Consider the following 26,755-nt stretch of genomic DNA (forward strand, 5'->3'; position numbering starts at 1 on the left):
TGGCAGTTGGGGTTCCAGTGTAAAAATTTGGGGGTGGACACAATTCTGTCCATAACATAAGGGATGGGCAAAGAGTTATTCTAGAGTATGTTTTGTTTAACACTGGTGGGAACTGAATGACCAAATGGCCCTGCTTCTGAGACATGGATGCCCCAGAGCCTCCTACTAAAGAACACACATCAGTCAAACCTGGAATCATCCATGAAACTGTGCACTAGAAGCTACAGGTCTTGATGAGCAGCTGGCAGCTGCCCATCTGTCAACAACCTCAGGTTCCCGAGAGAGGGATACTGCGTGATGATGTCATGGTATGGGTACCATGTCATGGTATGGATACAAGAATGGCCAATTAGATGCATTTTCAAAAGAATACACCCAGTTTACCAAGTTTCATTGATTTGAATGATGAATGAATAGGAAACTAACTTAAACATAGTTTTCTGATTCTGTTTTCCAAAGAAAGACTCTCCAAGTTGAGTCACAATTCTGAAGTTGAAGAAGGAACCTCCAGTTCTTTGGTAAAAGTTCCTATGAAGACAAATAGATCTTGGACAGGTATATACTTGATGACCAGAGGTTGTGTGGGAAAGGAAAAATATTCATATTTTATTATATGGCTTAGCTGTGTTAATGTTTAAATAGTTATGATAATGTCAACACAGAATACTAATCAAACCAAAACTAAAATTAACTCTAGTAGGAGGTTCATGGATGAGACGGGTGAATGTGTATGGTTGACTAGAAAGTTGGAAAGAGATCAAAATCCCCATCTCTTTAAGTCCCCTGTCTTCATCTTTGAGAGAGAGAAGTCAATAAATGATGTCTAAAACAGAGTTAGCAATACAATACAAATATGTTATTTAGAAACCTAGAGGTAAATCCTAAGATAATCAGCTAAAAGAAGAGAAAGTGGTGGCCTGTGAGAAAGTGGAAGAAGAGGATTGAGAAGGGGCCTGCTATTTTGTTTTATTTTCAAAAATAACAAACCTTAGAGAACTAGTTGATATTTTAAACTTTGAACATGTAAAATTTTGATTTACTATAAACAAATAACATTTTAAAGGGGAAAATGAAAGACAAGCACATCACATTGACCATATTTCATTTGTCCTAAAATGATTATACATAAAAGACAGTAGCTGCAGACTCACAGTAGTGACAGTAATAGCACTAATGCCAAAGCAGCACCTATTAATACTCTGTTGAGAAAGTTCATTCATTCAACAACTGCTTATGGAACGCCTACTATTGGCTGGGGCCAGGATGTTATGATGTTCAAGGTACCTGCTCTCATAGACTTTATAATATATTCTAGTCGAGTACATAAAAAAAACACATAGACAATGAAAAATAAGATTATTTCCTCTGATGTTGAGTACTTTGAGGAAATAAAGGATAATGGGCTAGAGAGTAACTAGGAGGAGGCGTGATTATTTAGACTGTGTATTCAAGGATGGCCTCTTTAAAGAAGTGAAGTTTGAGCTCGCACCTGAGCAATGAAGAGGCAGTCATGGGAAAGGCAGTGGTAACAGAATGTGCAAAGGCCCTGAGGTAGGAATAAACTTGATAGTCAATAGGCCAGTGTGACTGGATTGAGCAAGAGAGAGGAGCATGCAATGAGGTGTATAAGGTAAATTATATTCTGGATTTGAAGGAAAAGCACTGAGAGGTTTCAGCAGAGTAGTGATGGGATATGATTTACACTTAAAGAATCAGTCTGGTTGTTGGATGGAGGCTGGATTGGGGCAAGAATTGGAAAGGGGAGGCAAGAATCGGGCAGGAAACTTAGTTTGGACACTGATGCAGAACTTGGGACAGGGTGGGTGCTGTGGAGGTGGGAAGGGTGAACAGGTGTAGGTTGGGAAACTTAACCTAATGCAGCATTAAAGGGCAATTTAGCTGCTGATGGGGGCACCCCAGAGGGACAGGAGTAGAAAGAAAATCTACTTCTGCAGCTGGTTCCTCAATTCCCAGGCTCCCTCTGACATATGTGAACAGAAAGCTCTGGTCCGGGGCAGTTGAGGAACCTGAGTGATTATACTGGGAATAAAGGCTTGCCAAATTACTTTAAACTCAGCCCATCTCCATCCTGCCTTTCACGACACTTGATGTGAACGTGTAACTGAGCTTGTAAATAACTGTGCTTGGAGGCAGAGCTGGGAATTACGCCCCTCTAGACAGCTATTCAGAGGCTGAGAGAATAGGGCCCACTCGCTGTAATGCTATGCATTAAAAAGCACTTATGCTGCTAAAACCCGCATTAGAATTGCACATAAACATTGCTGTCATGCTCTCAATGGGACTCTGGAGTCCAGGCGGGACTCTCAGCGTCTGCAGAGGGGAGAAAAGCCATCTCAGGCAGTGCAATGATCTCTCCCCCATGGCCCACCGACCTACACCGCCTCTCTCTTGTGGAGAATCCTCTCCATAAATGGGGAGAAAAATGAGCTTATTTCCAAGCCAAGATTAAACTGGGTCTGCACTGCATGGAGATGATGGGTCTCTGAGAGAAGAGAAATGAAACCAAGCCAAGAAAGTTCATTCATTCTGAGGTGGCAGGCAGGTTGGTTCAGGTGTCTTAGTTCCCCGCAGCTCTGTGCAAGTGCCCAGCTCATACCAAGCTGTCGATGAATGAATGTGAGAGCCACACACTTTCAAAGGTCTAGTCTCAAGAGCTCTTTATTCATTCAGTTTCTGTTGAAGCATCAAATGAATCTGATGGGCCAAGTCTCCAAAGGGAGGTCCCATGTGGGCAGTTGGCCCTCACCCATGAATTTCTGCTGTATACCTACTCCATCCCTCTCACTCTAGTCATTCATTCCCTAATATGATCTGAAGTCTAAAATTATCCATGGCTAGGAAGAAGGAAGTGAATCAAGATCAAGCAGTCACCTGCTGTCCCTCTGCTAGACCACAGTTCACACTAAGGAAATAATTGCTGGGATTAGCCAGCTGTTCAGATAACTGTCAACTCTCACATTCATTTGGTTCCTAAAAAAAGTGAAAAGAGATATTTCTGAACCATCTAATGCTCAGCTGGGGGGAAAAGGACGTTGGGTTAAGAATGCTGCCCTGTTGTGGGATGAGTAATGAATCAAGCCACATTCTTCATCTGTAAGAAGTAATCAAATGACTCCTACTCTTGTGACGATGCTATAAGGACAAGTAAATCAATAAGTGAGAAGAGTCTACTTCAGATCCACAGTATGTGGAGCTCATGGATGAGAAAAAACATTTTCAAAAGCAAACAAAATCCCTTTCAACCCCTGACACAGCTGTCTGAGAGTCTTGTCACCAAAAAATCCTTCACTGGTCTTTTTCTTTAGTGCCAACCTAATTCTTGTTAACATATTGTTATTAGAGCTTCCTAGGTGGTGTAGTGGTAAAGAATCTACCCACCAATGTAGGAGATAAAAGAGATTCAGCTTTGATCCCAGGGTTGGGAAGATCCCTTTGCGTAGGAAATGGCAACCCACTCCAGTATTTTTGCCTGGAGAATCCCTTGGACAGAGGAGCCTGGAGGGCTACAGTCCATGGTGTCACAAAGAGTTGGACACGACTGAGCACACATACATATCGCTATCAGGTCTGCAACTGAAAAACAATGAACATTAAGAAAGTGGACCTTTAAGAAGGAGGCCTTATGTTGAGTAGAAAAGAGATGGAAAGTTCAACAAAAAAACAAACATAAACATATCCAGTCTCATGTTATATTTGTGTATCTAAAAGAGATACAGAAGAAAAAGGAAGAAAAGGAGACAGCAAAATTATATCACCTCTTGACAATCAACAGCAAGACGTAGTTATGTTTCTGGTCCTCCCTTCCTGAAGACAAAAAAACCATGTAAGATTTTTCAGAAGTTTCGCCATAAAAATGTCTAAAATAAAAAAGTTTTAGACATGTCTGTGGGACATTTCTGGCAATGTTCTCTGTCTTTGATCTAGGTGAAATCACGTGGGTGTATACTTCTATAAAAATTATTGAGACATTAAGATTTGTTCACTTACTATATGTATGTTAGATCTCAGTTTTAAAAAATACTAGACTATGTGCGATTAAATTTTTAAAAATTCACTTACCTGGAACATCTTAGTTCCCAGTGTTGCCGGGCAGATGAAGGATTATTTTGCTTCTCATACATATTAAATGGAAAAGTAAGCACCATTGGTGGAGCATTTACCAAATACATTGGCATTTACCCTTTGCCAATTGCTATGTAATTAACTCTTTATTTAACATTCATATATTACCATCCTCAGTAAGAACTAACGTTCAGAGACACTAATGTGTAAGATGCATAACAACAAAAAACTCAATCTGGCTCATCTGTCTTCTGAATCAGTGTATCCTCAGTACATAGACTAATGTCTGGGATACGGTAGATACAGTTGACCCTTGAACACACGGGTTTGAACTGCACAGGTTCACTTACACTCAGATATTTTTCACTACTAAATACTACAGTGCTGCATGGTCTGGATTTGGTTGAGTCTGAGGATGCGGAATTGCAGGTTTAGAGCAGACTATAAAGTTTTATGGTTTTCTTTGGCTGAGTTGGGTCTTCACTGCCACATGAGGACTCTCTCTAGTTGTGGTGAGTGGTGAGGGGCCGGCGGGCTACTCTCTGCTGCGATACATGGGCTTCTCATTCCTGTGCATGTCTTCTCTTGTGGAGCACCACAGGCTCTAGGTGTGGGGGCTTCAGTAGTTGTAGCACTCAAGTTTTAGTAGTTGCAGCATTTGAGTTTCAAGAGTTGCAACCCATGAGCTCTAGAACACAGGCTCAGTAGCTGTGCCACACGCGCTAAGTTGCTCTGAGGCCTGTGGGTTCTTCCCGAACAAGGGATTGAACCTGTGTCACCAGCCAGGACACTCCGCTGTACCACCAGGAAAGTCCCAGACTATAAAGTTATACACAGACTTTGAACTGCTCAGGGGGTCAATGTTCCTAACTCCCATACTGCTCAAGGGTCTATGGTATTCAAAAACTGTTTTTAAAATAAAAAATACTTTGTACGATGTCATGGAATTAATATTGGAAAATTCCAGTTTGTACCTTGGGTTGACTCCAAAGCCCAAATTGTTCTTTATTTTATGGTTTTTTTTTTTTTTTTTAAATTGTGGTGAAAGTCATAGAATGTAAAGCATACTATTTTAAGCATTTTTATCTGTACAGTTCAGTGGCACGGAGTACAGATTCACCTTGTGCAAATCTCACCATCTTCCATCTCCCGTGTTTTTCACCTTCCTAAACTGAAGGTGAAACACCTTCATTAAACCTTCTCCATTAAACACCAAATCCCCCTTCCCCTTTCCCACTTTACCCTCACCCCTCAGCCTCTAACATCTACCAATGTACTTTCTGACACTGTGAATTTGACTGCTCTAGGTATCTCATATAAGTGGAGTCAAACAGTATTTGTATGGACACCAAGTGGGGAAAAGGGGATGGAATAAATAGGGAGATTATGATGGACATATACACATTACAATGTATAAAATAGATAACTAATGAGAACTTACTCTACAGCACAGAGAAAAAAAAGAAGGTTCAATCTGTTTATAGAACTTATATTCAGTTCAGTTCAGTCGCTCAGTCATGTCCGACTCTTTGCAACCCCATGAATTGCAGCACACCAGGCCTCCCTGTCCATCACCAACTCTCGGAGTTCACTCAAACCCATGTCCATTGAGTCCATGATGCCATCCAACCATCTCATTCTCTGTCATCCCCTTCTCCGCCTGCCCTCAATCTTTCCCAGCATCAGGGTCTTTTCCAATGAGTCAGCTCTTTGCATCAGGTGGCGAAAATATTGGAGTTTCAACTTTAACATCAGTCTTTCCAATGAACACTCAGGACTGATCTCCTTTTGGATGGACTGGTTGGATCTCCTTGCAGTCCAAGGGACTCTCAAGAGTCTTATCCACACCACAGTTCAAAAGCATCAATTCTTCGGTGCTCAGCTTTCTTCACAGTCCAACTTTCACATTCATACATGACCACTGGAAAAACCATAGCCTTGACTAATAGACCTTTGTTGACAAAGTAATGTCTCTGCTTTTTAATATGCTGTCTAGGTTGGTCATAACTTTCCTTCCAAGGAGCAAGCGTCTTTTAATTTCACGGCTGCAATCACCATCTGCAGTGATTTTGGAGCCCAGAAAAATAAAGTCAGCCACTGTTTCCACTGTTTTCCCATGTATCTGCCATGAAGTGATGGGACCGGATGCCTTGATCTTAGTTTTCTGAATGTTGAGCTTTAAGCCAACTTTTTCACTCTCCTCTTTCACTTTCATCAAGAGGCTCTTTAGTTCGTCTTTACTTTCTGCCATAAGGGTGCTGTCATCTGCATATCTGAGGTTATTGATATTTCTCCCAGCAATCTTGATTCCAGCCTGTGCTTCATCCAGCCCAGCATTTCTCATGATGTATTCTGCATAGAAGTTAAATAAGCAGGGTGACAATATAGAGCCTTGATGTACTCCTTTTCCTATTTGGAACCAGTCTGTTGTTCCATGGCCAGTTCTAACTGTTGCTTCCTGACCTACATACAAGTTTCTCAAGAGGCAGGTCAGGTGGTCTGGCCATGGGGCAGGAGTGGCAGCTGCGACGGTGCAGGAGCAGCTGAGAGGAGCTACCCCACGGTCAAGGTCAGGGGCAGTGACCGAGAGGATCTACTCCACCTCTAAGGTCAGGGGAGGCAGCCACAGAGGAGCTACCCCACGTCCAAGGTAAGAGGCAGTGGCTGTGCTTTGCTGGAGCAGCCGTGAAGAGATACCCCACATCCAAGGTAAGAGAAACCCAAGACGGTAGGCACTGACAGAGGGCATCAGAGGGCAGACAGACTGAAACATAATCACAGACAACTAGCCAATCTGATCACACAGACTACAGCCTTGTCTAACTCAATGAAACTAAGCCATGCATTGTGGGGCCACCCAAGACAGATGGGTCATGGTGGAGAGGTCTGACAGAATGTGGTCCACTAAAGAAGGGAATGGCAAACTACTTCAGTATTCTTGCCTTGAGAACCCCATGAACAGTACAAAAAGGCAAAAAGATAGGACACTGAAAGATGAACTCCCCAGGTTGGTAGGTGCCCAATATGCTACTGGAGATCAGTGGAGAAATAACTCCAGAAAGAACTTATATTAAGTTAACCTTAAAAATGCATTCCAAGATACATTTCGTGCATGCGTTAATAGTCGCTTCAGTCATATTCAACTCTTTGCAGCCCTATGAACTGTAGCTCTTTTGTCCATGGAATTCTCCAGGCGAGAATATTGGAGTGGGTTGCCATGTTTTCTTCCCAGGGATCTTCCCAACCAGGGATCACACCTGGGTCTCCTGCATTCCATGCTATTCTTCACCACTGAGCCACTGGGGAAGCCCTCAAGATACATTGCTGCTGCTGCTGCTGCTGCTGCTGCTGCTGCTGCTGCGTCGCTTCAGTCGTGTCCGACTCTGTGCGACCCCGTAGACGGCAGCCCAACAGGCTCCCCCGTCCCTGGGATTCTCCAGGCAAAAACACTGGAGTGGGTTGCCATTTCCTTCTCCAATGTGTGAGAGTGAAAAGTGAAAGTGAAGTCGCTCAGCCATGTCCGACTCTTCGCGAACCCGTGGACTGCAGCATGCCAGGCTTTCCTGCTGCTGCTGCTAAGTCGCTTCAGTCATGTCTGACTCTGTGAGACCCCGTAGGCGGCAGCCCACCAGGCTCCCCCATCCCTGGGATTCTCCAGGCAAGAACACTAGAGTGGGTTGCCATTTCCTTCTCCAATGCACGAAAGTGAAAAGTGAAAGTGATGTCTGACTCCCTGGACTGCAGCCCACCAGGCTCCTCCGTCCATGGGATTTTCCAGGCAAGAGTACTGGTGCCATAAGAGCCCAATTTCTTAACCATTTCTTAGTATCCTTCTTAAATAAGACTCATGAATCTGTATACTAGCCTGAAATCACTATCAATCAATTTTAGGAACATGGAATTGAGGTATACCGTCCCTACCAAAAAGCTTTTAAAAGTACCTATAAGTTTAAAGAAGAATAATGAAGTGAACACCTATGTGCTCACCACAGTTAAGAAATATAGCATCTTCAGTACTTTAGGAGCCCAACATGAGCCTTTCCCAACTTCATCTGCCACCCCAGATCACTAGAGGTAACAACACCTGAAGGTTTGTTTTTTTTCAATCAATCCTTTGCCTTTCTATATATATATATATATTTTAACACAGTTGGTGTCTCTAAACTGTACTTTGTTTTGCCAGTTTTTGAGCTAGGAATGGCAGGTGACCTTTTCACTATTCTCACTACCTTGGTCTTGAACCTTATGAGTCATCCAGTTTGTTAATTTCTGCATTCCTCTAATCCCATCGGCCTCTATGTTTTAAAAATTTTAGTAAATGTAGTAATTTAAATTTTAGTAATTCTCTTCCTAATGTAATCTTTTGAATCTCTTTCTCTTTTCATTGAACCTATTCAGTAGGGTGCTGGTAAATGCAAGCAGTTTAAGCGAGGAGCTGATTTGTAGCACTGCTGATTTCCTTGGGTAAGTTTCCCCACCATGGCTGGCTGATTTCAGGCTACTAGCATGATGCCGTTGAACATGGAACTGGAAAGAGATGCATAGACTTCCCCCTTGTGAGCTGGTATAAGCCAATTCCAACACATCCCTCATCCTGCTATATTGTTGTTCTAGTCACTTAGCCATGTTTGACTCTTTGCAACCCCATGGACTGTGGCTCACCAGGCTCCTTTGTCCATGGAATTCTCCAGGCAAGAATACTGGAGTGAGTTGCCATTTCCTTCTCCAGGGGATCTTCCTGATCCAGGGATCAAACCCAAGTCTCCTGTGTCTCCTGCACTCCAGGTGGATTCTTCACCTGCTGAGCTATTGGGGAAGACTGAAAGGGTGTGTTGCCTCCCCACTGGGGAATCGAACCATGGTCTCCCGTGTGACATGTGGGTATCCTCACTACTGTACTAACAAGGACAAAGCCTCAATCCTGACTGAACCTACCAAAACATTTTCTCCCTTGTTGTACCTGAATATCCTCATGCCCTTTAATACTAGAGTAGTCAGTTGTGCCAAACTGAACCAGAAATCAGAGGCAAAGGAAACTTTGTATAGTCCATGCAGATCAGCATCTTCATAGGACTGTATTAGTTTCCTATATCTACTGTAACAAATTATCACAAACTTGGTACTTAGCCAACAGAAATTATTCTCTTGTGGTTTTGTGGGAAGTTAAAAATGAGACTTACAGGGCTAAAATTAAGGTGTTAGCAGAGATCCACTAATCAGAGGCATTCTTGAAGAATCTCCCCCCTATTCCCTGAGTCGACTCAATGGACATGAGTCAACATGATGGACCTGATGGCATCACTAACTCAAGCGACTTGAGTTTGAGAAAGCTCCGGGAGTTGGTGTTGGACAGGAAAGCCTGGCATGCTGCTTCCAGTCCATGGGGTCACAAGGACTGACCCCAGTCCATGGGGTTGCAAGGAGTCGGACACAACTAAGAGACTGAACTGACTGATTGACCTGAGAGATCCATTCCTTCCAGAGGCCCTACAAGATAATCGGTTTGTTTGCTTTTTCCAGAGTCAAGAGCTGCATTCCTTGGCTCACGGTTCATCTTCAAAACCAGTGATATATCACTGGTATATATGCTTCTTTTCCCTCTGACTATGTTTCTTTCCTTTGGCCTTCTTCTCTTCTGTGTCCTATGCCTTCTGTCTCCTTTGTACAAAGACATTTAAATTGCATTTAGGGTGCACTGGGATCTTCCCACCTCAAAATCCTTAACTTCATCGCATCAGCAAAGTTCCTTTTGCCAAAGAAGGCATTTGTGGGTTCCAGAGATGGTGAACTGGGGGGACTTTGGGGGACATTATTCAGTCTCCCACAAGAGTGGAAGAAGGATGATAATAGATCTGGAAGAATAAATAGAAGATATTCTATACAACCCACCCTTTTGCCCCCACAGCATCACTCTTAGAGTTCCTTTAGGTGAAAAGTTCATGTGTCTCATGCAGGAACCACTCAAAGTCTCATCAGGTACCATATTATTGTTGAGTGACATCAATTTGTTCATATTCCTTTCCTGAAACCTAAAATATTAGTCACTAGTAATAATCCTCATATATGATAGTTATGGGGATTGAAGGAGAAGAAACAATTCATAGCTCATAATAGAAGCAACTAAGAGCATAATTTCCATAGTCCTTGTTTCTACAGTTGGTCCTGAGGACCACATAGATAATCAAAGATACTGAAGAATTTAGGGTTCTTATGGCAACCCACTCCAATACTCTTGCCTGGAGAATCCCATGGATGGAGGAGCCTGGTGGGCTACAGTCTATGGGGTTGCAAAGAGTGACTGAGTGACTTCACTTTCACTTTCACTTCCACTACCTCTAAAACCCACTTAGCAGGGGTCCGGTCAGTCTAATGTCATTGCTATAAGCAGGTAGGGTGATGTTTCCTGCGATGATTGAACTCCTTCCACTGCATAGCTTCTGCACCAGGATGGCACAGGGGACTAGCCTAAAAGTCTTACCCTGGCATAAGGCATGTGTGTGCTCTGTGCTCAGTCGCTCAGTCATGTTCGATTCTTTGCAGCCCCATGGACTGTAGCCTGTCAGGCTCCTTTATCTGTGGAATTTTCCAGGCAAGAATGCTGAAGTGGGTTGCCATTTCCTACTCCTGGAGATCTTCCCAAGCTAGGGATCGAAACTGAGTCTCTCACATCTCTTGCATGGGCAGGTGGATTCTATACCACTAGCGCCACCTGGGTATGAGTCCTCTGTAACCTTATTTCTCCAAACTGAAGGTTCAGTTCAGTTCAGTTCAGTTCAGTTCAGTCGTGTCTGACTCTTTGCAACCCTATGGACTGCAGCACGCCAGGCTTCCCTGCTGCTGCTGTTAAATTGCTTCAGTCGTGTCCAGCTCTGTGCGACCCCATAGATGGCACCCCACCAGGCTCCTCCATCCCTGGGACCCTCCAGGCAAGAACACTGGAGTGGGTTGCCATTTCCTTCTCCAATGCATGAAAGTGAAAAGTGAAAGTGAAGTCGCTCAGTCATGTCTGACTCTTAGCGACCCCATGGACTGCAGCCTACCAGGCTCCTCCATCCATGGGATTTTCCAGGCAAGAGTACTGGAGTGGGGTGCCATTGCCTTCTCTGCCAGGCTTCCCTACCCATCACCAACTCCTGGAGATTGCTCAAACTCACGTCCATAGAGTATGTGATGCCATCCAATCATCTCATTCTCTGTCATCCCCTTCTCCTGCCTTCTATCTTTCCCAGCATCAGGGTCTTTTCCAATGAGCCAGTTCTTCACATCATATGGCCGAAGAATTGGAGCTTCAGCTTCAGCATCAGTCCTTCCAATGAATACTCAGGGTTGATTTCCTTTAGGATTGACTGGTTTGATCTCCTTGCAGTCCAAGGGACTCTCAAGAGTCTTCTCCAACACCACAATTCAAAAGCATCAATTCTTCGGCTCTCAGCTTTCTTTATAGTCCAACACTCACATCCATACTTGACTACTGGAAAAACCATTCCTGTACGGTTCCAAATTTTGTTGTTTGGAGAAGAGATGAAACCCGCCAAGGGGACAGAGAAGGAATGGACATTTGGATGAAAGCAAGAGAGTGAGGTGTGATGGAGACCAGGTGAAAGATGTGTTTCAAGAGAGGAAATCAGTATATATTAGCACATGAGAAAATATGCTTTGACTAGACAGAACTTTGTGGGCAAAGTAATCTCTCTGCTTTTTAATATGCTGTTTAGGTTTGTCATAGTTTTTCTTCCAAGCTTTTCTTCCAAACTAAAGAAGGGCCTGTCATACACAGCCCAAGGTGTGAGGGCTGAGTGTGGGTAAAGCAGCTCAAGAGTCTTTTATTTCAGCCTCTTTTATTTCAGGAGGAGGTGGCGAGGAGAAACTGGTTCTTCAAGGATGCCTCTGAGCCTTCCTATCTTACACACTGACAAGTCATTTTTGAACTTAAGAGCCATAATTCGCCGCCATTGTCTATCTGGTTTCCGAGTGAACTCTTGTCCCAAGGCAGTATATGATTCTTGTCTAACTGGGTTGAAGGGGGAAAGGGAAAGTCCCTCAGGGCATGAGGAGATGTTCATTGAGCTGAGAGCAGGTGGGAGTGGCAGGGAGCACATCAGTGGCTTCTTTGAAATATGATCCTCACTGTTTCTCTCACTCACATGTTACTGCCTCTCCATTTCTCTCTTCTTCTCTTCCCCATTCTCAGCCCAAAGTGATAAAATCCCTTCATTTCCTCACCTGCCATTTGCGACTCTGCCCACTCCATTCTGACTGGCCCAGCATCTTTCCACCACTTCTCCCTGGGGATCACCTAGGACCTCTCAGTCTCCCAGGGGATGTGCTTCAGTCCTCATCTTATTTGCCCTGTCAGCAACATCCTCTCACTGCTTTCTTCTTAGACTTTTTCTATTTGCCACTCCAGATCTGTGCTTCATCTTTTCACCCTACCCTAGGGTGCTGACTTCTAAGCATTACAGCAACAGGCTCCTGTACCTTCTAACAGGTTTGGCCAGTGAAAGTCCAGGCAGGAGATTAGATGAAGAGAGGAGAGAAAGGTCAGGGTATTTATTCCCCTGCCTTTTCCTCCACCAAGCTCCAGTTGAGCAGTTGTTGGGCAGACCCCTCTGATAGCCACAGTTCTTCTGGGTTCAGGTAACCCCCATTCTCTCTGACCCATAGGTTAGACCAACCTGTTGCTGGCCTTGGGCTGCTTCAGTGTCCCTTGTTGGTGTCTTAACATTGCTCACTCTTTTGCAAACAATTTCTTCATTAAACTCTTTAATCACCCATTTTCTCATGTGCTAATATATACTGATTTCCTTTCTTGAAACACATCTTTCACCTGGTCTCCATCACGCCTCACTCTCTTGCTTTCATCCAAATGTCCATTCCTTCTCTGTCCCCTTGGCAGGTTTCATCTCTTCTCCAAACAATAAAATTTGGAATTCCCTTAAGTCCTCAGCCCTCTTTTCTTCCTACTGTATTCCATTCTAAACTTTCTTCAACATTCACACTTTCAATATCTATGTAGAAGCCACCAACTCAAATACGTATATCTTACCAGCCACACCCGTTCTTTGGGATTCAAGCTCATGCATTCAACTTCCTTTTCACTGCTGTCTCCTTGGTTAAATCAGTGAATATTTTTTGAGAGCCTACTATGTTCTGAATGTGTTTTTGAATATTTAAAAGGGCTTCAAACCTCTTATCCAAACTCAATCTATGATTTCTCACTCCTTTCCCTAACCCTTTTCCTTTTCCCTTGTTCCCTTCTCTAGTGAGAGGTTTCAACACCATCCATCCAATCTCACAACCAGGAGCCTAGGAGATCTTTGGTTCCCTTTCTTATGGCTCCCTTTTGCTCACCCTCCTTAACTAACTCATCATCATGTTACTGACTCATCAATTTATCTCCTAAATATCTCTTGAACCTAACCAATTTTCTCCGTCTTTATCATCACTACCATACACCAAGCTGCCATTGTTTCTTACCTTTCTTATTCCCCCTACTTTAAGAGAACTTCAGTTCAGTTCAGTTCAGTTGCTCAGTCGTGTCCGATTCTTTGCGACCCCATGGATCGCAGCACGCCAGGCCTCCCTGTCCATTACCAACTCCCAGAGTTCACTCAGACTCACATCCATCAAGTCAGTGATGCCATCCAGCCATCTCATCCTCTATCGTCCCCTTCTCCTCCTGACCCCAATCCCTCCCAGCATCAGAGTCTTTTCCAATGAGTCAACTCTTTGCATGAGGTGGCCAAAGTACTGGAGTTTCAGCTTTAGCATCATTCCTTCCAAAGAAATCCCAGGGCTGATCTCCTTTAGAATGGACTGGTTGGATCTCCTTGCAGTCCAAGGGACTCTCAAGAGTCTTCTCCAACACCACAGTTCAAAAGCATCAATTCTTCAGCGCTCAGCCCTCTTCACAGTCCAACTCTCACATCCATACATGACCACAGGAGAAACCACAGCCTTGACTAGACGGACCTTAGTCGGCAAAGTAATGTCTCTACTTTTCAATATGCTCTCTAGGCTGGTCATAACTTTTCTTCCAAGGAGTAAGTGTCTTTTAATTTCATGGCTGCAATCACCATCTGCAGTGATTTTGGAGCCCCCCCAAATAAAGTCTGACACGGTTTCCACTTTTTCCCCGTCTATTTCCCACAAAGTGATGGAACCAGATGCCATGATCTTGGTTTTCTGAATGTTGAGCTTTAAGCCAGCTTTTTCACTCTCCACTTTGACTTATTGAGGTGCAAATTTAACCAAGCTAGATCAAGCCCCTGCTTAAAATCCTCTGATGTCTCTCCTTGCACTGCTGTCTGAGGTGTGCCTCTTGCCTACCTCACCAGACTTGTTTCAAACTGCACCCTCTCCAGCACCTTATTCACTGCACCTTATTCCAGCACCTTATTAACCAGTCTTGTCTTCCTTCACTTCCCAATATTGATGTAATTTCTCATGCTACAGGAACTTGACTCTTACTATTCCCTTTGTTTAAGATTCTTTCCCCATATACCCCACCTCCCTCAATAGCATACTCTTCTCTTCTAAACCTGAGATTAAAATGTCACTTCTTCAAGGATGCCTTCCCTAGCTCCTCTTTCAAAACCCCATCACCCTTTTACCAGCTCTCAAAATAGCAGGTACCTCTTCTTCAAACTGTTTATCACAGTTGTAAGTTTACATTAATCTGTGTGCTGTTTTGAATAATAAACTGCAACTAAACATGAAGTGAAGAGCCACAGTTGTTTTGTTCTGTATCATATTCACCTGGCACATAGCATGTGCTCAATAAATATTTGTGCAAAGAAAGAATAAAGGAGAAGATTCATTGACAGTGAGGCTTCCTATAGCAAGAAAAATAGCCATGTCTATGCCAGTGTTGTTTCTCTCTTAATGTAGTTTCTCAAATGCTCTGGAAGAAGTCAGGTGATTCAATAAATGTTGGTGCCACAAGGCAACAACCTTGGACCATGGGATAATTCTGGGCAATGTTCACGGGGCTAATCAGTAACCAGTCTGAAAACCTCAAAAAGAAACAATTTTGTTACTTAATCTCCCAAAGATAGATTATATTGCCAAGAAATAGAGTTACTTAACAATTTAATTACATTTCTTAGTTTTATTTTATTAGAACAGAAAAGCATCAAACTGTGGTTCAGAACTCCATTACCTTAAGACTTGAAAAATGGAAATCTATGTCAAGTCTGTATATTGTCACCCTGCTTATTTAACTTCTATGCAGAGTACATCATGAGAAAGGCTGGACTGGAAGAAACACAAGCTGGAATCAAGGTTGCCAGGAGAAATATCAATAACCTCAGATATGCAGATGACACCACCTTTATGGCAGAAAGTGAAGAGGAACTAAAAAGCCTCTTGATGAAAGTGAAAGTGGAGAGTGAAAAAGTTGGCTTAAAGCTCAACATTCAGAAAACAAAGATCATGGCATCTGGTCCCATCACTTCATGGGAAATAGATGGGGAAAGAGTGGAAACAGTGTCAGACTTTATTTTTTTGGGCTCCAAGTTCACTGCAGATGGTGACTGCAGCCATGAAATTAAAAGACGCTTACTCCTTGGAAGAAAAGTTATGACCAGGCTAGAGAGCATATTGAAAAGCAGAGACATTAGTTTGCCGACTAAGGTCCGTCTAGTCAAGGCTATGGTTTTTCCTGTGGTTATGTATGAATGTGAGAGTTGGACTGTGAAGAGGGCTGAGCACTGAAGAATTGATGCTTTTGAACTGTGGTGTTGGAGAAGACTCTTGAGAGTCCCTTGGACTGCAAGGAGATCCAACCAGTCCATTCTGAAGGAGATCAGCCCTGAGATTTCTTTGGAAGGAATGATGCTAAAGCTGAAGCTCCAGTACTTTGGCCACCTCATGCGAAGAGTTGACTCATTGGAAAGGACTGTGATGCTGGGAGGGATTGGGGTCAGGAGGAGAAGGGGACAACAGAGGATGAGATGGATGGATGGCATCATGGACTCTATGGACATGAGTCTGAGTGAATTCTGGGAGTTGGTAATGGACAGGGAGGCCTGGCATGCTGCGATTCCTGATGTCGCAAAGAGTCAGACACGACTGAGTGACTGAACTGAACTGAACTGAACTGAATGCTTAATCATACTACTTAGTATCAGTCACTACTTGGCTTGATGTATTGTTCTTTAAGACTTGAATGAGACTTTTCAAGTGAATTCTTCAAATGCTTTAACTTCATCTTGGTGTCTGCCCATGGTGCATCAGAACTCTAGAATTCTGGCCAATTCTGCCTTAGAAATCTTGGAAGGCAATGCATGATAACCCCTTACCTCTAATTTGACTTCCTTCTAACGTCATCAGAAGACATCAAAGTTACCCTCCTAGGAATCTCAGTTATGAATGATAACTGGCATTTACTGAGCTATGTGCTGGTGACTGTCATGTAAGCTAGTGTTTATAGTTAACTATATGTTAGGCACTGTCCTGGCATTTTATACAGATTTTTCTCCTTTAACTCTTTCAGTTGCTTGTTAAGATAGGTAAGAGTAAGCATACCTACCTTGGTCCATGGGATTCTTTTGCTGGAGAATCCCATGGACAGAGGAGCCTGGCAGGCTATAGTTCATGGGATTGCACAGAATCATACATGACTGAGTGACTAACACACATGAGTAAGGAGAGACATCACTTTGCAGACAAAAGTCTATGTAGTCAGAGCTATGGTTTTTCCAGTAGTCATGTACAGACATGAGACTTGGACCATAAAGAAGGATGAGTGCCAAAGAAAAGAGGCTTTCGGACTGCGGTGTTGGAGAAAACTCTTCAGAGTTCCTTGGACTGCGAGGAGATCAAACCAGTCAATCCTAAAGGAAATCAACCCTGAATATTCTTTGGAAGGACTGTTGCTGAAGCTGAAGCTTTAATATTTTGGACACCTGATGCAGAGAGCTGACTGGTTGGAAAAGACCCTGATGCTGGGCAAGACTGAATGCAAAAGGAGAAGGGAGGGGCAGAGGATAGGATGATTAGATAGCATCACCAACTCAATGGACAGGAATTTGAGTGAACTCTGGGAGATAGTGGAGGACAAAGGGGTCACAAAAACTTGGACTCAACTTAGTGACTGAACAACAACAACAACAGCAACAACAAATAGATAATGTTTACGTTTTCCAGATGGGGAAATTGAGGCTTAGATGCTTTTGATCTCTCAAGCCTTAGAGCTAGTACTGATCAAGATCAAAAGTCACTCCTGGAAATCCTTGCCCTGGGGCTCTTAAAACCATTAACTATGAGTTCCTGCATCCTTTGTGGTCAAGCTGAAAAGAAATTCCTTTCTGTGCAACTGCACAAATGCTCTCTAGCATGAAATCCTGTGATTTTTTTTTCTAATTAGAAATACATAATTTTCCACTCTCTTTTGCTTTAATAAGTGTTTTGAGGCATTAGTGAGGCATTCATGTAAAAATGTCTTGAAAAAAGCCAGCCAATCAAGAGGTAAACTAAATAAAGAACTACAAATTTATATATTTTAAATTCACATATATACCTTAAGTTGAGACAATCAATAGCTACTTTCCTTCTCTCTTATTATGGGAAAATAGTATACTTTGAAATAGTCTAATTTAGGCTGATAAAAACAATCAATGTTCAGATCTCTTTAGGAAGATATACTAGTTTCACAATGACAGGAATGATGTTTCCCTTTATTCTGTTGCATTGATTCCTGTGTCTCATATTTGTGCCAGTATAATGCTATTTTGATTAGTGTAGCTTTGTAGTGTTGTCTGAAGTCTGGGAGGGTTATGCCTCCTGCTTTGTTCTTTTTCCACTGGTTTGCTTTGGCAATTCTGGGTCTTTTATGGTTCCATATTTTTAAAAAATTTATATTCTTAAAATAAAGAACTAAATCACAGATATAGAGAACATACTAGTGGTTACCAGTGAAGAGAGGGAAGAAGGGAGGGGCAATATAGAGGTAGGGGAGTAGGAGGTACAAAATATTAGGTATAAAGATTGAAGGCAGGAGGAGAAGGGGGCAACAGAGGATGAGATGATTAAATGGCATCACTGACTCAATGGGCATGAGTTTGAGTAAACTCCGGGACTTGGTGATGGACAGGGAGACCTGGCGTGCTGCAGTCCATGGGGCTGCAAAGAGTTGGGCACAACTGAGCAACTGAACTGAACTGAAGCTACATGGATATATTGTACAACACGGTGAATACTGTATAGCCAATATTTTATAACTATTCATGGAGTATAACCTTTAAAAATTGTGAATCACTGTATTGTATGCCTGTTACATGATGTTGTTTAGCAACTATGCTGCTGCTACTGCTGCTAAGTCACTTCAGTCGTGTCCGACTCTGTGAGACCCCATAGACGGCAGCCCACCAGGCTCCCCCGTCCCTGGGATTCTCCAGGCAAGAACACTGGAGTGGGTTGCCATTTCCTTTTCCAATGCATGAAAGTGAAGAGTGAAAGAGAAGTCGCTCAATCGTGTTTGACTCCTAGTGACCCCATGGACTGTAGCCTACCAGGCTCCTCCATCCATGAGATTTTCCAGGCAAGAGTACTGGAGTGGGTTGCCATTGCCATACTTCACTAAAAATAAAGATAAAAGATAATAAAGTAATAAAAAAATGATAGAAAATACGAAACCATATATTGCAGGTATTTGTCTTTAAATAATACTTGACAGCATTATTTCAACAATTCCATAATAAACCATTAAGTGTGTGAATTCACCATAATTTACTTAAAAAACAAACAAAAGTGCTTCTTAATCTTTGTTATTAATCCTAGGGCTGTATTTCAGGAAATCTCTTATAGTGAAGAAGCATTTAGTTAAAGTTTAAGGCATTTCCTCGGTTTAATTTTGGTTTCTCTTTTTTCTTGAAATTCAATTAAATGTCAATGTAATATTTTTTCTTAAAATTAGTATATACCAATGATTTCTTGCATTTTTAACTGAAGTATAATGAATTCACAATATTGTGTTAGTTTCAGGTGTGCAGCAAAGTGATTCAAATACATATGTATACATTCTTTTTCAGATTCCTTCCCTCTATGGGTTATTACATAATACTGAGTACAGTTCCTATACTATACAGTGGGTTCTTGTTGGTTATCTATTTCATATATAGTATCACTCCATAGGAAATAGATGGGGAAACACTGGAAACAGTGTCAGACTTTATTTTTGGGGGCTCCAAAATCACTGCAGATGGTGACTGCAGCCATGAAATTAAAAGACGCTTACTCCTTGGAAGAAAAGTTATGACCAACCTAGAGAGCATATTCAAAAGCAGAGACATTACTTAGCTGACTAAGGTCTGTCTAGTCAAGGCTATGGTTTTTCCTGTGGTCATGTATGTATGTGAGAGTTGGACTGTGAAGAAGGCTGAGCGCCAAAGAATTGATGCTTTTGAACTGTGGTGTTGGAGAAGACTCTTGAGGGTCCCTTGGACTGCAAGGAGATCCAACCAGTCCATTCTGAAGGAGATCAGCCCTGGGATTTCTTTGGAAGGAATGATGCTAAAGCTGAAGCTCCAGTACTTTGGCCTTCTCATGGGAACAGTTGACTCACTGGAAAAGACTCTGATGCTGGGAGGGATTGGGGGCAGGAGGAGAAGGGAACGATAGAGGATGAGATGGCTGGATGGCATCACGGACTCGATGAATGTGAGTCTGAGTGAATTCTGGGAGTTGGTGATGGACAGGGAGGCCTGGCGTGCTGCGATTCATAGGGTTGCAAAGAGTTAGACACAACTGAGCTGAACTGAATGTGTATATGGTAGCATTATTTTTATCTTTATATAAATATTTTCATACTCCTTCTCTCTTACTCATTAAATAATGTCTGAAATGAAATTCATCTGCATTAACAATGGCTGTTTCCAGTGGTGAAATTGGGAATATTTTCCTATGTCACCACAATTCTGCTATCACAGCTAACAAAATTGACAATAATACCTTAACATCATGTAATACCTGCTGCTGCTGCTGCTGCTGCTAAGTCGCTTCAGTCGTGTCTGACTCTGTGCGAACCCATAGACGGCAGCCTACCAGGCTCCTCCGTCCCTGGGATTCTCCAGGCAAGAACACTGGAGTGGGTTGCCATTTCCTTCTCCAGTGCATGAAAGTGAAAAGTGAAAGTGAAATCGGTCAGTCGTGTCTGACTCTTAGCGACCCCATGAACTGCAACCTACCAGGCTCCTCTGTCCCTGGGATTTTCCAGGCGAGAGTACTGGAGTGGGATGCCATCGCCTTCTTTGCATGTAATACCTAGTCTGTGTGAAAAATTCCCCAACTGTTCCCAAAATGGTTTTTTCAAATCAGATTCTAATCAAGGACAGCACATTAGAGCAACCTCCTTCCCTTTTGTTTTCCTTAACAGTAATTTGCTGAGACCAGACCAGCTGTTCTTTAGAATGTTCTACTTTATGGACTTTTGATCCCTTGCATACTGTTTTACTTGCTCCTGTAGACACTATCTTCTTGTAAACTCGAAGTTAGAACTAAAGGCTTGATTATACTCAACCTAAATACTTTGGGCAAGAACATCACAGCTAATAGACCTTCATTGCTTCCTCACAGAAGGTGCATGCCCTCTGACTGTCCACCACTGATGCCCACATAGAGCACTGACCCTTCCTGTGTAAAGTTATGCTTTCCTCCCTTGTAATCTATGAGGTGAATGTTAACATCCACATCTACTCCCTTCAGATTTTAGCATCTTTTAATGGTCCATGACAGAATCATTTCTCTTAATAGGGATTGCAAAGTAGTGATTTTCTAATTCTGTAAGTCCATCTATTATTAGCTAAGACTTTACTGTAAAGGAAAATGTTCTTTTATCAGCTGGGACTATTTGTTTACTCTAGAATATAGATTGCACTTGAAACGCAAGATAATACCTAATTCTTTCCCATTAATTACAAATTTTACAATTAAGAGATTGATATAATAGACTTCAAGGATGGTGACAAAGCACTTCTTTTGACCTTTTTTCTTTCAAGTATCATTATAGACTGATAGGTTTTCATATATTCAATTTACAGTTATCATGCTTGTAATGTGTAAATTTGCCCCAACTTTGACTAGTAGGAAACCCTTCAAGCTGATGCCTGTATCTTTTTGATATAAGCACATTTTTCTTTGAAAGCTTGCTTGATTTCTGACTCAAGAGACTTCATTTTTAGGGAGTAAATTCCATTTATGCCCTCCATGAGAGGAGAAATTTACACAAACAAGTGTATCTAATGCACACCTTTTACATAGTTAACCCCAAGCTGGCTACCTTGAGAGAACCAAACAAAAGTGTGTTCCTTATTAGCTACTGAGAAGTTCAAATTCCTTCTCTTCCTCCTCCTTCTCTTCCTTTCCTTCTCTTTTTCTTTTCCACCATTATCATAATGGAATATTATCAGAACCAGGGTTCTGTTAATTGAAATTTCTGATTAATTGAGGTGGATCAGATAACCCTTGTAATTTCCACTTTTGTCAAACATCCTTCTGTAACATGTGAGCCCACTCTGTTGTCTAGTAAGAAGCATCAAGAAACATTACAGAGGGCCCCTGACTTACAATGATTCAACTTACCATTTATCGACTTTACTATGGTGTGAGAGAAAAACACATTCAGTAGAGGTTGTGCTTCAAATTTTGAATTTTATTCTTTTCCAGGGCTAGTGATATGCTGTATGATTGCAGCTACAGGTCCCAGTCGGCCATGTGATCGTGAGGGTAAACAATTGGTACAACCATTTTGTACCCTTTCCACCATTCTTACATTTTTAGTATAGAATTCAATAAATTACATGTGATAATCCACACTTTATTATAAAGGAGGCTTTGTGTTAGAGGATTTTGCCTAGCTGTAGGCTAATGTAATTGTTCTGGGCATTTTAAGGTAGGCAAGGTTAAGAAGTTTGCTGCTGCTGCTGCTGCTGCTGCTGCTAAGTCGCTTCAGTCGTGTCCGACTCTGTACGACCCCATAGACGGCAGCCCACCAGCTCCCCCGTCCCTGGGATTCTCCAGGCAAGAACACTGGAGTGGGGTGCCATTTCCTTCTCCAACGCATGAAAGTGAAAAGTGAAAGCGAAGTCGCTCTAGGTTAGGTGTATTACATGCATTTTCCACTTATAATATCTTCAACTTACAATGGGTTTATCAGGGCATAACCCCATTGTAGGTTGAGGACGATCTGTAATTTGATCTTTCTTTTATGATTTGGGAATCGACAGTGCCACAGGATAGTTATTACAAACATTAACAAGAAGTAGAATTCTGTAAGAAAAATGAAGAAGGTTGAAGGAATCGGACTGAATTTGTATTGACCCCAGGATGTAACTTCTTCATAAATCCTCATTTTCACATTTTTCTTCCAAAAGCAATTCTGGCTTGCAACGACACTTTGTTGGGTTCTGGTTATTTATTACTAATTTAACCAGTGAGTAAAGAGGGCTTTCTGAATAGAGTTGTGTTTATTTTCCTTAGGCCCCATGGTGATTCCCTGCAAGTCAATTCTGTTTTCTGCCAGGCTCTGGGTCCAGGGGCAGCCCCTTTTGGTGCTATTAGCTATCTTCTTCCCTAATTTATCACCTTGTCCCACCCTGCCTTATTATTCAGTATACATCATTGCAATAAAGCAAAAATTAAAACATCAGGGTAGCCTTCCTATTTAAATACCTAATTATGTGACAATTAATTTTCTTGTGGGCTGTTTTGGCATTTTTACAAGCTTACAGAAAGAAGAGTTTATTTGCATTTCAAAATTGAATTTTACTGATGGGAAATCTGTACCAAGAAGACAGAATCAGAGATTATTTTCTGATAGTGACAGCAATGGGCAGACAACACATTTTAGTTGAACAAATACCTTTTTTAGGAGTAGCTTAGAAGAATACCAGTTTCCTCCTTCCAAAGGATACTTGCAGGCATTCTGGCCTTTAGTTAAACCATACAAGAAAGAGGTTCATCAAAAGGAAAGTTTATGCTTTCTTTAAGAAAATAATTTTATCACAAAATTTTATTATTAACATACTTGCTAAATTATATAAATTCTGTGCTGACTCAAACATTTCTCTGAATACTTTTAGGGTTTTAAAAATTATTATTAAAGTCCTGTGTCTTATATCCCAAGCTCTAATACATATTTCAACTGGAATATCCACTTTTACAAAGTTCACAAAGTTGGTGAGTTTCTGAAGTGAAAATATTTCTCATATTTAAAAAATTAAATCACAGAATTGATTCTGATTGAAGACCACATGTCCAGTAAAGTAATTATTTTACAAGAGTGAATCAAGTCACACAGCATGCCAACTCACCTGTAGTACATGTTGCCATATTACTGTGCTATGGGAAAAGCTTTTCGGTCAGATCTAATAAATTAATGATGCATCTTGTAAACAGTTTTGCAACAACTCTCATACAAGTTCCCAAGGTTTATTCAAGATCTCAAGAGACATGACCAACAGACACTACAGATTGTCTACCCCCTACCCTCTTGACATCTTCAGCCATATGGGACCCCTCTCAGCCTAGATCTAAAAGCAGTAAAAAGACAAAGTCTCATTTGTGCCTGTAGTTGGGAAAATGCAACTTTACTTTGGGATGAAACTGCAGCATTCCAAGTGTTCACAAGATGGCACCATTGCCCTGGGACATTAATGCAATCTCATTAACTGGTAGGGTAACTGCTGCAGAGCCCAAAGGAAGGGAACATTTTGGATGCTGGTAAAAACCCAAGTACTCTCGCCTGGAAAATCTAATGGACAGAGGAGCCTGGTGGGCTGCAGTCCATGGGGTCGCTAAGAGTCAGACACAACTGAGCGACTTCACTTTCACTTTTCACTTTCATGCATTGGAGAAGGAAATGGCAACCCACTCCAGTGTTCTTGCCTGGAGAATCCCAGGGACGGGGGAACCTGGTGGGCTGCCATCTATGGGGTCGCACAGAGTCGGACACGAATGAAGCGACCTAGCAGCAGCAGCAAAAACCCAAGGGACAGTGAGCAAAAGAGAGAAGAGGGCTGCACAGGGAAGAAAGCTTAGGGAGCAGAAATTTGGGTCAACTTCCAGTTCAAGAACTGTGTTTATAGTAGTAGTACATATTGTAATAATTTTATACATATAAGTGCTGGTTACTTTTGAGAAAGAGGCTAGTGAAACTTACTGGCTCTTCTGATTTCATATTAAGTTTTCTTATGGCTTCTCCTTTTATCATCTGCCAAGAAAGCAAACTAGAATTAGGGTTTTCTTCTAAAAAAAAAGTTTCAGGGCAAACCCATCTGGAGGTAATGTTTCAACATTTGGAAGGCTCAGGGGTATGTATGCCAGTATGTGCATGTGCTTCTGTATTATACTGGAAGTTTATTTTTTAATTAAATTTATTTATTTGTAATTGGAGGATAACTGCTGTACAATATTGTGTTGGTTTCTGCCATACATCAACAGGAATCAGCCAGAGGTACATGCATGTCCCCTCCCTCCTGATCCTCCCTCCCACCTCTCACCCCACTATACTGGAAATTTATTTTAAAAGATCAGACTGTCTTTGTTGCCTTTGAATCCCTCCTTTGTTCTCTTCCAGCCTTCCTACTCTTGGGTACCACTAGAGCATAAGGACTGGTTAACAGGAAGACCATGAATAAAGTGTTAGTTGCTTAGTCATGTCTAATTTTGCTCTGTAGCCCACCAGCCTCCTCTGTCCATGGAATTCTCCAGGCAAGAAAACTGGAGTGTGTACCCATTCCCTTCTCTAGGGGGCCTTCCCAACCCAGGGATCAAACCTGGGTCTCCTGCATTGCAGACAGATTCTTTACAGGCTGAGCTAACAGGGAAGCCCAAATCAGACCATACTGATTCTATTTTCCAGGAGAAGATGATATCCTTTTATCTTAGGAAGGAAGAATTTGAGGTCCATTTGCATAAGTGGGATAGGTCAGTAGAGAAAACCAGCACTATCTTCCTTTGACAAGGGCTTGAATTCACATGAAAACAGCAGAGGGTTAGTTAGATCAAATAGTATTATGATGTGGCCCTGAAGTCTAGGGCTAGAACTTTGAGAAGATCAAAATGAAAAATAAGAAAAGCACTTTTTAATAAGTGTATTATATAAAGGTAGTTAAAACAAAATTTAAAACAACTGTACTCATTACTGGCAGTGTACATTGGACTATCCTTTTTAGAAAGCAAAATGCAAAGGAACTTAAAGTGATTTTAGACTTTAACCTAGTGATAACACATATGAGAAGAAATCTGAAAAAATAATTCAATAGAAAAAAAAACCCATAAACAAGAATATTCTTTGTAGAATTATCTGTTGTTGTTTAGTTGCTAAGTCATGTCCAACTCTTCGCAATCCCATGCACTGCAGCACACCAGACTTCCCTTCTTCACCATCTCCTAGAGCTTGCTCAAACTCATGTCCATCGAGTTAGTGATAACCATCCAACCATCTCATCCTTGTTCACCCCCTTCTCCTTCTGCCCTCAATCTTCCCCTGCATCAGAGTCTTTTCCAGTGAGTTGTCTCTTCACATCAGGTGGTCAAAGTGTTGGAGTTTAGCTTCAGCATCAGTCCTTCCAATGAATATTCAGGACTGATTTCCTTTAAGATTGACTGGTTTCATCTCCTTGCTGTCCAAGGGACTCTTTTTTTTTCTTCAGTATGAAAAAAGCATTATCTGTAATTCTGAAAAACTGGAAAAAATTAAATGTCAAACAACTATATAAGATAGTAATTAGATAGATTAAGGTATACCTAGCTACTAGATGAAGTTTAAGCAATATTAAAGTAAATATAAACACTATGTAGTATTGGATAGGTTAAGGTATACCTAGCTACTAGATGAAGTTTAAGCAATATTAAAGTAAATATAAACACTATTTAGTAACATTTAAAAATGCTAATTTCAGGAGGTGTTGGGAAAAAGCAATGATTGGCAATAAGACAAGGAGCACAGTCACTGTTCTGCACGGCCAGGGCTATTCCAGCTGGGGCAATGGGGCTTCTCTCCAAACAGTACCCAGTATGTTCGCAGGGGCAGCAAACATTTAGTGCTCCTGTGTCTCTAGAGCGAGTCCTGTCATCAGCAGCTGTGTGCTCAGTCAGTAGACTTTTGCTTTGCTGCAGAAGTGAGCTTGGTGTTAGGATGTTCATGGCACTGGACTCAGCTACCAAGCAATAGGCCATGTGGTCTCATGGACTCTCATGGTCTGGGAGAACTCTCCTGTATTGCTGAGTACAATCTGTAAAATGGAAACAAATCACAACTGCTTCCCACCCCTCATCTCCTCCTCTCACAGGGCACAGATATGATTCAATGGAAGAAAAGATGTTATAAACAGGCAAAGGAACAACTCTTTTCTTAATACAAATCAGCATCCAGTCCGCAGATTCTCAGCCTTTGGTGAGGATTATATATGGTGAAATTTGATTTCTCCACAACTGACCACTCTCCTCAAAGCATCTGCCCAGGTCTCTCCTCTCACTATCTACACCAACTGCAAATGAACTGTCAGAGAAGTCTAAATCATGCTCAGTTAGGGAGGCAAATTGGTAGAAATAAAAATCACATCACAAATTCCAAAGATGAATATTGCTGATTTGTGGATAGGGTTGTAAGTTCTCTGGGAGGGATTTTTTTGTTGTCTGTTCTTCTCTTCAGGAGTCTAAATTAATTGAT

General features: G+C 41.9%; 1 long non-coding RNA gene across 1 annotated transcript in view; it reads left to right on the top strand.

Annotated features, from left to right (window-relative positions):
* Nucleotides 1-8,389: 8,389 nt before the first annotated feature.
* The window catches only part of LOC138446650 (uncharacterized), a 29,512-nt gene continuing 11,146 nt past the window's right edge, over nucleotides 8,390-26,755 (top strand). The window contains exon 1 of the long non-coding RNA XR_011259580.1: nucleotides 8,390-8,547. This is a non-coding gene — a long non-coding RNA (uncharacterized lncRNA). The remainder of the gene's footprint in view (nucleotides 8,548-26,755) is intronic.

This window comes from Ovis canadensis, chromosome 1 (genome assembly GCF_042477335.2).
Source record: "Ovis canadensis isolate MfBH-ARS-UI-01 breed Bighorn chromosome 1, ARS-UI_OviCan_v2, whole genome shotgun sequence".
Lineage (NCBI taxonomy): Eukaryota > Metazoa > Chordata > Mammalia > Artiodactyla > Bovidae > Ovis > Ovis canadensis.